This window comes from Camelus dromedarius, chromosome 18, assembly GCF_036321535.1.
Source record: "Camelus dromedarius isolate mCamDro1 chromosome 18, mCamDro1.pat, whole genome shotgun sequence".
In the NCBI taxonomy this organism is placed as follows: Eukaryota; Metazoa; Chordata; class Mammalia; order Artiodactyla; family Camelidae; genus Camelus; species Camelus dromedarius.
Genome location: NC_087453.1, coordinates 21,589,371 through 21,601,616, shown reverse-complemented (window position 1 = coordinate 21,601,616; position 12,246 = coordinate 21,589,371). Strand labels below are relative to the sequence as shown.

The following is a 12,246-nucleotide window of genomic DNA, read 5'->3' as shown; positions in this document are numbered from 1 at the left end:
CAGATCCCAGAGTCTCATCTGTACTGAACCTGGGCACTCAGCCAAGCAAGAAGCATCAAGTATGTCTCAGGTGCTTGTCCTCAGTCCACACTCAGTGTCTTGTTTTTTCCTGAAAGGGGCTCTGGGATGCCACCTCCTTGCATTCTAATAAATCATTCCCTTTGCAGTCTTTTTTTTTCCTCATTGAGGTATACTTAATGTAACATTATCTTAATTTCAGTTATACAATATAATGATTCTACATTTGTATATACTGCAAAATAATGATCCAGTAACATCTGTCACCATATTTAGTTACAAAAAATTTTTTTCTTGTGATGAAAACTTTCAAGATCCACTCTCCTAACTACTTTCAAATTTGCAAGGCAGAACTATTAACTATCGTCACCATGTTATGTGTTACACTGCTGTGACTTATTCATTTTATAACTGGAAATTTGTACCTTTTAACCCCCTTCACTCATTTCATCTGCCCCCCCCACCCCTGCCTCAGGCAACTACCAATCTATTCTCTATATCTATGAGCTCGTTTTCTTGTTTATTTGTTCATTTTGGTTTGTTGTTTGTTTTAGAATCCACATATAGGGGAGATTATGCAATAGTTATCTTTTTCTGTCTGACTTATTTCTCTTACCTTTGCAGTCTTTTTATACAACCACTTTTCCACCCTCTTCCCTAATTGGTATTAATTTTCCAAGAAGAGCAAACTCTTCTAACCGGTAGGACTCCTTACATTGCAACTATTGTTTTCCTGGAGGACACCATGACTCTCACCCAATAAAAGAGGGAAAGAGATTCACCATTTATGGAGCACCTACTAAATGCCAGGCACTGTCCGCCCCCCTCCCGCCCCCCCCCACCCTGTGTCTCAGTTAATCCTCACAATTAACCTGAGCAGTAGCATTAATAGCCCCATTTTGCAGACGAGGAAACTGAGACCCAGTGAGATAATGAGACTTGCACTGGGTCACTCAGCTATCTGGTGAGGGGGTGGAGCTGAGATTCAAACCTAAGACCATGGGGACCCCACAGTCATGCTTGTCATGTTTCACAGCCCAAAGCTGTGCTGTCCATTATGGTAGCCACTAGCCACACGTGGCCATGTAAACTTAAGTTAATTCAAGTTGAATAAATAAAATTCAGTTTTTCAGTAGTACCAGCCACATCTCAATGGCTAGTGGCTACTGTATTGGACACCACAGATAAGAAACATTTCCATCACTGTGGAAAGATCTGTTGGATAGCACTGCTCTAGAATGTTGGAGAAAAAAGGAGGCATGGGGAGACAGCCATCTGTCATTTGTCAGCCCTGTGGGGAGTCCATCAGAATTATTTTCCCTGGATGAGATCACAATAAAATTGTCCATGTGTTTCTGGGCTGTGTTTTATCTTTCTCCTGGTTTAGAAGGAGACTGCAAGCTGGCTCCACTCAGTCCCACCCATGACAGGTGCCAGCAGATTCCTTCCCTCACTCCCTTCCTGCCCCAAACTCCAAGGTACCCAGTGCCCTCCTCTGTCATGGGGGATTTGTGGTGCCCCTAGCCATTAAAATGGGATGTCTTCACAGGACAAGTCATATGGGGACTGAGCAAAATTTCATGATACAGTGGGCTTTGTTCCAGCTGGGTGGTGGTCACTGGGTGACCTGCTGGCTGCTGGGGAGAGGTGTCCTCACTGGGTGACAATGAGGAGGAGGACTGATGGAGCTCCTTGGCAAAGGAAAGTCTGGTTATAATGGGATATTTGTTTTCCCCTGCCTGAGAACAGAACTCCTTTCTTATGTCAAGGAATTCTCATTGTGTAAATGAAGGCAGAGTCTTCTCCCACCACAGAAGCCAATAAGTCAGATGTTTGCCTTTATAGCTTCCATTGCGGGTATGAAATGGGCATGTGATCAAGACTTGACCAGAGTTTGGGTTACAAAGAAGCTGGGACTGCGGAGAGTCCTCTTGGGGAGGGTAGGTGAGAATAGTGTTGAGACAGTGCCCATGGCCAGATGTCTGTGGTGAAAGCTGGGCATCCAGTGTCCTCATTAGACTGGCTCAGTAGTACCTAGTCTCACGTGACTGGGTCTCCCTCATTCCTGGCCATTTCTAGAAACTTCCTGATGATTCTTGAACTTCCCATTACCCTTTTAATAAATTCTGTTTCTACTATCATCAGTCAGATGATAGCTGGTTAGTATCGCTTACACAATGGTGCTCACTGGAATTAGACCAGATCATTTCTAGGCTGGAGTTTGCTCTGGGGGATGCTGGGTGGGGAGCAGGGGTCTCTGCTGTGGTCCACGTGATCTCGCCATATCGGGACCCCTTGTCCCAGCCCCACTGACCTCTTTCCCCCTGTTGCAGTCTCACCATTTCCTCTCCCTCAAACTCAGCAAATCTCCAGAATTGGGAGGTTGGAAACCCCGCTCTGACTTGTCAAGGCTTTTTCTATACCCTGAGTCCCCTCTCCAGGGTTTTGGAACTCAGAAAGTCCTTTCCCTATTTTTTTTTGCTGAAATAGCTCTTTCTTGAGCAATGTATGTCTCAAAGTCAAAGTTGGGTGGAAAAGGGGTCACAGTGTGAAAAGGAAATGGAAATATACTAGTATCTAGATTTGTTTTTAATGTTTTTTTATGGGGGTAGGTAATTAGGTTTATTTATTTAATAGAGGTACTGGGAATTGAACCCAGCAATTCATGCATGTTAAGCATACACTCTACCAATGAGCTATACCCTCCTCCCCCATACTGGTAATATATCAGAATATTATCCCATATGCTAGGATGACCAACCATCCCAGTTTGCCTAGCCGGAGGTTTTCTTGGAAGATGTGACTTTTGGTGCTAAAACAAGGAAAGTTTTGTGTAAACAAAGATGAGTTAGTCACCCTACACTTTAGTATTACTACTGCTACTACTAATCCTATTTTGCTATACAGTTTTATACATCTTACTAAAGAGAGAATCAAGACCAGAGCCTCATCAACAGGGCCTTATCAAAGTTTTTCTCTTCCTGATAAGAGAAAAAATTCTCAAGATTATTTTAATTTTCATTTCCTTTAATATGAGTGGGCAGAGCATCTTTTCATGTCTAAAAGCCATGTTTTCTGTACCCTTTCTCTGAACTACCTGTTCATACCCCTTTAAATCTATCTTTTTATTTTTAATTATAAAACAATAAAGTCATTGTTATTTTAAACATGATGGATTAAAATTCTTTTTTCATTGAAGTACAGTCAGTTACAATAAACATAGTGGATTGATAACATGTGTTTATTTCCCCTACCTCTCAAATCCTGCTAATAAGACAGTGAGGAATAAAAAAAGTATCAGCCCACAGTGAAAGTAGAACAGGAGGAAGACACAAGCAGTCCAGACACTGCTTTTGGCAAACTTTTGGCAGACAGAGACAGAAGGGGGAGTAGTAACTGACTTAACAGGAGGAAGAAGTTACAACCTAACATCTACAGAGGGGTATACCGATGACTGAAAGGTCAGCCCAGAATCCTTCACAGAAGAAATGGATGCTAAAGTTGAAGAAATCTCCCAGAGAGTAGAACAAAAAAGCTGAAAAGAGGAAAAATAAGAGAAAAACAATGAGAAAATTAGCTCAGTCCGTGAAATACAACTTCTCAAAAAAGTTCAAGACAGAAAGGTTTATTGACCATAAAGAAAAAAAAATTAACAATAGCTACAAAGAAAACTAGTGAAAATGAAAAAAGAAAGAAAGAAAGAAACGAGGAAATTATTGTCCTTAAAAAATACCAGAAGCTGTGGAAAAAATAAAATATAAATACAGCAAAACAGAAGCATAAACACACATAATTTGGTTCAGTAGAAAACAATATTTGTAGTCATTATAGGGTAAACATGATTCATGGACTTAACTATATTGAATAATGCTGTGTAGGAAAGTAGGATGGGTTAATGGGTGAAGGGAAATATGTTAGGACGCAAAGGATGATTCAGAGTTAGGTAAGTTATTGCGAGCTAACTGCTGTAACAAAAAGCCTCCTCTTCTCAATAGCAGAATCCAATAAAAGTTTATTTTCTTGTCCAGTTTGGACAGCTGCCCTCTAAGAGATGTCTCATTGATCCAGATTCCTTCCATTTTGCACCTCAGCCATCTCCTAGGAACTTTAAAGTCCTTGAAAGACCTTCATGTTAGCGGGGAGGGTATAGCGCAGTGGTAGAGTGCAGGCTTAGCATGCATGAGGTCCCAGTTCAATCCCTAGTAACTCCATTAAAAAAATAATTAAATAAATAAACCTAATCCCCCCCCCCACAAAAACTAAAAAATAATGTGTTAAGAACTTCATGTTAAAACAGAGAAAGTATGAACAATTGTATGGGAGGTTTTCATGGGCCAGTCCTGAGAATATTATACATCATATTCAATTGGTCTGAACTACAGAGAAGGCTGGGAAATGTAGTCTAGTTGTGTGTTCAGGAACCAGGAAAAAATGTAGGGGGAGTAATTAGCAGTATCATCCATACTGGCAAAAGTAGGGTGTGGGGTGGGGAAGAGCATCCCAGGTACCTACTATGGATCAAGCATGGTTTTAGGCAGATATAACAGTGAATAAAGGGAGCCTGCTCTCAGGAGCTTCCGCATAGTGAGTATCAGCAGCTATAAGTTCCTGGTGGGAAGGAGGTATGAAACCTGTCCTTCCAGGCCAGTGTGGCTGGAACAGAGCTTTATCGATTTTGTTGAACGTAGAAAGGGCTTTGGATTTGATTTTAAAAGCATCGGGAGTCCATTAAATGGTGTTAAGCAGAATGTGACATGAACTGTTTTATGATTTAAAATGATCACTTTGGCCATCTTGTAGAAAATAGATTGGCAGGTCAGGGCTGGACAAAAGAGTAGCAGAGACTAGATATGGCAGGCAGGCTAGAGATGAGAACTCCGCCTGGCCTGGTGTGGTGGCACTGAAGATGGAGAAAGGCTGATAGACAGGAGAAATATGTGAGAGGTACACTAAGGGACATGTTGACTGATTGGATGGGGGTGGTGAAGGAGAGGAGATAAGAATGATTCCTAACTTTTTGGCTTGAGTGACCAGGTAGACCCTAAATGGAAACTACCTCAGTAGAAGTTTGACATGTCAGACAATGGATGTGAAAGCCTTTAAGAAAGATCAAATGTTGTGACTAAGACAGTGCGTTCCATTTCAGAGGTGGGTAAACTGAGGCACAAGATACTAGCAGGTGGAGTCAGACCATGTCGCGCTCGTCTCCCACCCCTTAAATGGATGAAAGGACCGAAAGGTGTTGGGTTCCTACTAAGCTCCAGTACAGGGCCCGGCCCCGCCCCGCCCCGCCCACCAATCTCTCCATGTCCATCGCTCGTGTCCCAATAAAGTTATTGAAATTGACACTGGTTGCTAAGGAAGTGGGTCGCCGAGCCGGGTTGCTAAGGAAGTGAGCGGCTGCCGTATCTCCCCATCCGGGGCAGCTGGGAATGGCTGAGCCCACGGTTTGCCGCCGCCCCCGCCGCCGCTGCCGCCGCCGCCCGCTTTCTGCTCGGGGTGCAGGTGAGTCAAGGAAGAGCTAGGGCGACCGCCGGGCAGGGCCAATCCTCCCGCCGCCTGGGATCTTCCCGAAGGCCGGCGGCGGCACCGCCGACTGGCTTTGCTGCTCTGGGAGCGATAGCATCCTTTGCCCTGCCTCCCGGGCATCTACCGGCCGTCCGGGCGGCTTCTCACCTCCTGTCCCGGGCGAAGGTGCGGCCCGACCCCCTAGACCCAGCCGTGAGGGTCGGGGTCAGGGACCCAGCTCGGGAAGTAGTCGGGGAAGCGAAAGCCTGGGGTCCGAACCTTGGCGCTGCCCCTTGCTCGCTGTGTGACCTTGGGCAAGTCCCTTCCCCTATTGGCCTCAGTAGACCTGTTTGCTCATTGGGGTCCTAACATTTGCTGCTCAGAGTGGTTAAGATGATGAGATGTGTGTGTTGAAAGTGCCCTAAATGAGGAGAGTTCCACACTAGCGTGGGGGCCAAGAGTCTACCTTGAAGTCTGAGTGTCTGGATTTGAGACCCTGCATCTTCATTAAGTAACTGTATGGCCTTGGGCAAGTGAATCTCTCTGAGCCTTCTTTTCTTTATCTGTAAAATGGTTAACAAATCATTGTGGGAATCTAGTAAGTCGGATATGTCAAGTAGATTGGCACATAATAAGTTCTCAACAAGCTATTATGAGGCATGTGGGGTGGTTTGGGGAAGGCTTCCTGGAAGAGATGACTTTGAGATAGGTAGGTTTTGGATGTATAGTGCACCAGCTCATATGGGTGTTCCTCCTTCTGTTGTCTTCTCCCCATCATCAGTTTTACACCTCCCTTCTGCTCAGAGCAAGGGAGGGAGGTGGTGTGGCCTTCTGCAAGTGGCCCTAGTAGGGGAAACCCCGAGGTCAAGTCCTTGTAGATGGTTGAGGTTATGGTTTTCTTTTCTACTTTTTGACCCTTCCAGAAGAAAAAGAGTATCTTTGTGTCTTCTGAGAAGTGCTTAAACAGTAACAGCTATTTACAAGTGTGGTTGGCCCTTGAACAACACGGGTTTGAACTGCCTGGGTCCACTTATACACGGATTTTTTTCAATGAAGAGATGTACTTCACCTTTATATCTAAGTGGCTTGAGAATCCATGGGTTTTGGTATCCATAGGGCTCCTGGAACCAATCCCCCACAAATACCGAGGGTCGACTGTGTATGATTAAGAAGCACTTTTCAGGTATATTATCTCATTTATTCTTCACATAGACTTTGCCAGGTAGGTGGTGCTGTCATCCCCATTTCGAAGATGAGGCAACTGAGGCTAAGAAAAGTGAATGACTTGCCTAAGAATCTTATGCCTATTAAGTGATGGAGCTGGACATGATTCCAGGTAAATCCTGTATTTTCTCCCCTGATGTCTCTGATTTCTCAGTGGTAACTGTTCCAAAGCCACAGGGTATTCTTTTGTTACTTCTCATTATGGCTGGAGGCTTTTCTTCCACTGGCAAAGAAACAAGATCTTACATAAAGCTTCCTTTAAATAGATACTGTCCAAAGTGTGGACCTCAAAAAAGAGCTGGAATGTTCAAAAGGGGCTTCTCTGTCTCCCAGCCCCCTCCTCTTTAAACTGCGGAGAGTAGGCTAGTAGGCCCTTTCGGTGCTATTGTGCAATTCCGATTGTATGCTAGTGGCCTCAGGCATGAAATCAGTCTGCCTGGGTTCAATTCTTGGCTCTGCCACTTCCAAGCTGCGTGCCACTGAGCAGTTTACTTTACCTGTTTGTGCTACAGTTTTGTCATCTGTAAAAGGGGGACAATAATAGTATCCACCATGTATGGCTGTTTTGTAAGGATTCATTTGAGCCTAATACATGTAAAGTGCCTGGCGTGTTTGGTAAACATGAGCTAGTGTTATTGGGGTTTCACATAGCACCTGTATTATACCTTACATTCTGTTTATGGTTGGTGAATGAATAAAGTATGTGCTGGTGATACCAGGTCTGTCAACCTCGCAGGGCCACTGCATGCATGAAACAGTAACTGTCATGGTGTTATGCAGATGTCAGTCTTAGGGGAGTGAGTTGCAAAGAAAGATGAAAGCTTGTGGTAGGATGCTGGGTTGGTCGCCCAACTCCCAGTTCAGTAAATGTTTACTGACCCCCTTTATGCCAAGCACAGTGGAGCATGTGGAGATCAGCCCCAGCTCCATATTCTTCAAGGAGCTCAGAGCTTAATTTGCATATTACTAGCATTTGAAGTGAATTTGACTTCCTTAAAGGAATTTATAGCTTGTGCTTGCCCCTCCTCAGAGTAAAGCCTCGGATTCGCATGTCTTCTTTTGTGTCCCTAGGCTTCTATTGGGTGCCTAGGCTAGAAGCCTGGGCTTCCTCTCTAAGCCCTTTCATCCCCTGATTTATGAGTCCTTGAGAAAGAGCTTCTCTTGTGCTGGTTAATAATACAGTGCTCTCTTTATGGTGCCTAATGGTTTACAAAAATGCTTAAATGTGCCTTGACTCATTTGGTCTGTCAGTAACCCTGCTAGGAAGGAAAGGTGCATATTGAGAGTCCCATTTTACAGGCCAGGGACCCGAGGTAAGAGGTGCCATGCTGCTAGTAAGTGGCCCATGTTGGCATCCATGTCTTCCAACTCCAAGTTCAGTGCTCTCGCCCCTACTGCCTCAGTTTCATTCATTCAGCATTTGCTGACCACTTAGTATGTGTCAGGCCCAGTTCTGGCCCAGGGATGAGATGGTGGAGGGGTACATAAGGGCCTTGCTCTCACACAGCTTATGTTCTCGTGGCAGCAACAGCAAAATAAACAAGCACATGGACAGATCATTTAGAAGGAAATAAGTGCTGTGAAAACAATCAGACGGGGATGTCATGGAGAGGAACTTCTCCAGGGGATTGGGGGTGCTGCTACTTTATTTGGGTGGTCAGGGAAGGCCTCGCTGAGGCTGTCACATTTGTGCTGAGGTTTGCTGCCAGGAGTGGTTTCAAGGAGCCAACCGCTTGAAAATGTGGCAGAAGGAGCAGCAAGAGGAACGGCTGTGAGGCGACAATGGGCTTGGTCAGTTCTGGGAACTGGAAGAGGGCTCAGGGAGGCAGGTGGGCTGGGGCTGGGGCGGGGAGAATGGGGAGGTGGGCCAGTGGGGGCTGCAGGGGAGGCCTTGGGTCATACAGGACCTGGGATAAGTAGTTGGGATTTTATTCTAAAAGCAATGGGAAGGCATTGAAGGCTTTAAGATGGGGGGGCAGGGGTGACATGATCTATTTTTTGTTTTTTTTTTAAAATCACTTTGGCCCCTATGTGGCCAGTGCATTTTGAGGCGTGTGAGAATGGCAGCCAGGAGAGGAGTTAGAAGGCTAGGTGACGGGTGAGGGTGGCTCTCCAGGCTGGTGACAGTGGAGGCAGCACAAGAGGATGGATTAGGGGTTATGGTGGAGGTGGAGCCGGCAGGATCGGGGTTGAGAGGAAGAGCCAGAATCAGAGAGGACTCCTGGGTTTTTGGCCTCAGCAATTAGGTCGATGGTGGTGGTGCCATCTGCCTCTAAAATGATGAGAGAACGTTTGGTAAGGTGCCCTGTGAGGAAGAACTAGCTGCGGTTCCCTCTGAACCCTTTGAGGAGAGGCACAAGGTGTAAACGTCATACCTTATGGTCCCTGGGGAGGAGATCCCAGCTTGTGCTGCAGGAGGTCAGCCAGGTGCATCTCCTTTAAGCCTCCACCTTGGACACCCATAAGCCTGGCTTTTCTTGAAGTCTGACTCTTTGCCAGCTTGTAGACTGGCAGGTGTGGGCTTTGCTGGAGCAGTGCCCATCTGCCTCATGCTGTTGGTGTTGTTCTCCTGACTTGAGATCTTGGCTGCTGAAGGCTGGAAGGAGGCTGGCCAGCTCTGGGAGAGAGAATGGAGTCACTTGTGAAGCTTAGTGCCTCAGATGGCCACCTTGTCCCTGCCAAAGTGTTTCTTACTTGGCCATCAAATGACATTTCTAAAGTTTCAGAGCTGTTGATTTGGGAATCCCTTGAGATGCTGTTGTGTTCTGCTCAAATTCCTAGAGAATCCTTGAATGGAGGATCTCTTCAGAGTGAGGGAAGTCAAGCCTTCATCTCATATATGCTAATAATTGCACCTGTAAATTTAGACTTCGCAATGCTGAAAATTCAACATTGTGAATAGTAAGGCTAATAATCCTACCACCTCCACTTGCCTAGCTTTGTTTGCAGGTGAGAATGTTCTTTCCTGTGCATCCTCACTGACTGATGTTCAGTCAGGTAAGATCATGCGGAGTATGTATTACCCCTGGTTTACAGGTGAAGCATTGAGCTACAGATAGGTCATTCATTTTTGTGAATAGTATTAAGCACCTGGTAAGTGTTGGGCTAGGTAGATCCTTGTTGCTCAAAGTGTGTTTTGTATGACAGAGGCACCCATGTGCCCTGTGAGCTTGTTAGAAATGCAGAATCTAAATCTAGATATAATAAACCAGTTTGCATTTTATCAAGACTCCTGGGTGTTTCCTGTGTACATTAAAGCTTGAGATGTACTCATTTGGTAACAAGCAGCAAAACCAGGACTTGTCAAAGATAATGATAATTAAAGTACAGGCTTACCTCGTTTTATCGCGCTTCACAGATACTGCATTTTTGACAATTTGAAGGTTTGTGGCAACTCTGTGTTGTTAGATGATGGTTAACTTTTTTTTAGCAATGAAGTATTTTTTAATTAAGGTATAGATATTGTTTCTTTAGACAGCATAATCTTGCACACTTAATAGAATACAGTAAAGTGGAAACATTACTTTATATGCCCTGGGAATCCAAAAAATTCATGTGACTTGCTTCATTGCAAGTTGTGCTTTATTGTGGTGGTCTCGAACTAAAGCTGCAGTATCTCCAAAGTCTGTCTGTAATGGGACCTGCTAACGTTTATTGAACCAAACACTGTTCTCAGCGCTTTACACATGTTGTCTCATTTAATCCTCACAGCACCCCTCCCTGTCACATGAGTACTGTTATGAATCCTACTTCCTCAAAGAGCAAAGTTGAGGCACAGACAAGTCAAATAACTTCCCCAGGTCTGGGGACTCCAAGTCCATTGCTCTTCCTACCACTCTCTTGGTCACGTGTTTTTCAGGCGGGCAGTACATCCCTGATGTCTTGACAAAGGCCTTTCCTTCTTTTCTGTACCTGGGTAACTAACTTTAAATGCTGATGAAAAAAGTGACTTCATGGAATGTTTGAAGGAGTCAGGGGAAGACCCTTGAGGTATTTCATCATAACTCCGGGTGTCAGTTACTTGGCTGAGAGGCAGTGCACAGATACCAAGTTTGTGAGATAGGCTGCCTCTCACCCTTCTTTGCTGTAAGTTAGGGCTAACACATCTGAAGCAGGTAGGAGCTCCAAGCTTGTATTCTGAGTCATTCAGCCCTGAGCTGTTTCTTCATGCTGGTGATAGTGTCTCCTCCGGTGAGGAGAGGGTGGCTAAAGCCCTGAGCCACCTGCTGACTCATTGCAAAAGTTTCAGTTTTGTAGTGCCTCAGTCTCCCCTGCCTGCCGGGTGGGCTCATTATTTTCCTTACAGTATCTCCTTATCTCCAAAGAGTCTGAGAAAGATTTCTCGGTCAAGGCCTATGCTGTCCCAGGAAATTCTGATGTGAAAAGGCAGTGGGATCTGGGTGGAGGCATGAATTCCAAGAACAATTCTGCCACTTCCTGTGTGACCTGCCGCAAGTAACTCGGCCTCTCTGGCCCTCAGTGTCTATATAGGCAAAATAAGGACATGGGATAGTCTTCCAAGGCTCTTCCAGCCCTGCCTGAAAGACTGAGCTTTGAGTTGGGTAAATTTTTCTCTGCCTTGGTGACTTCATACTGGGCTTTCTCCCAGACCTTCTGGGGTGGGGCTTTTAGAGCATATTTCTTGGCAGTCGGAGATCATTACAATCAGCTCATTTTATCAGCATCACACATCTGCACTGCAGCTTGGGATGTTCTTGTTTAAGGCTTAGTTGATCCTGGTGACACAACATGCCTCCTCACTTTGTCACACTGATCGCAGATGCCGAGCTCCTCACACACAGGCAGGTCTATCTTTAGTATGCTGACTTATTTAAATCATAGTTTGCATTAGAGAGGACCAGTGATAATTGCGGTGGGTGTGGTTTTATTTTTACAGTTTTTGGCAAGATGTTTGCAGCACTTGCATTTTGTCATATTTGAACATAGTGTGTAAATGGAAGTGGGTCCAAGTGAAATAGAGATGTAATAGATTCCTGGGAGTTGAAACTTGACTTACTGTTACCCATTGTGGGGTCTGTAACATCACTTACAGCAGTGGTTTTAGGAAAGCTTGCTTTGGAGCTTTTGTGTGTGAAATAAACAGAAACTAAGTCTCACAGCCCCACCTCCAGCAGCTTAATGGAGTGCAGTCATCATTACTTCATAACACATTTCAATAACCTAAGCAAAAAAAAATCTAGCTAGTAAACCATAAAAGATTCCATCCAGGTAAGATAAATGTCAACTGAAGTTACTTAAGATAACCACAGAAGATAGTTCTTGGTGGAAATAGTTACCGGTTTTGCAAGATCTACAATAGCAAGTCAGATTCTAGTCTAAGAAATATATAGTGTTTTTCCTTCCTTATTTCTTCAATTGCCAGCATTTTTTAATAGAATTTTTTTCCTGATTATAAAAATAATAAATTTTCCATTGAGGAAAAATGAGGAAAATCCTAAAAAAGATTAAATAAGATTTACTACCCAGAAATAACTC

At 44.6% G+C, this 12,246-nt stretch overlaps 1 protein-coding gene across 4 annotated transcripts in view; it reads left to right on the top strand.

Moving 5' to 3' along the window:
- The first annotated feature begins 5,411 nt into the window (after positions 1-5,411).
- Positions 5,412-12,246, top strand: part of KIF3B (kinesin family member 3B) — a 34,442-nt gene continuing 27,607 nt past the window's right edge. For 2 of the 4 annotated variants that reach the window (XM_031433998.2, XM_064475781.1), the window contains exons 1-2: positions 5,412-5,523; positions 6,739-6,862. The gene's annotated coding sequence lies outside the window, so the exon portion shown is untranslated. The remainder of the gene's footprint in view (positions 5,524-6,738; positions 6,863-12,246) is intronic. The other 2 variants (XM_010993905.3, XM_064475782.1) reach the window with 2 other exon arrangements.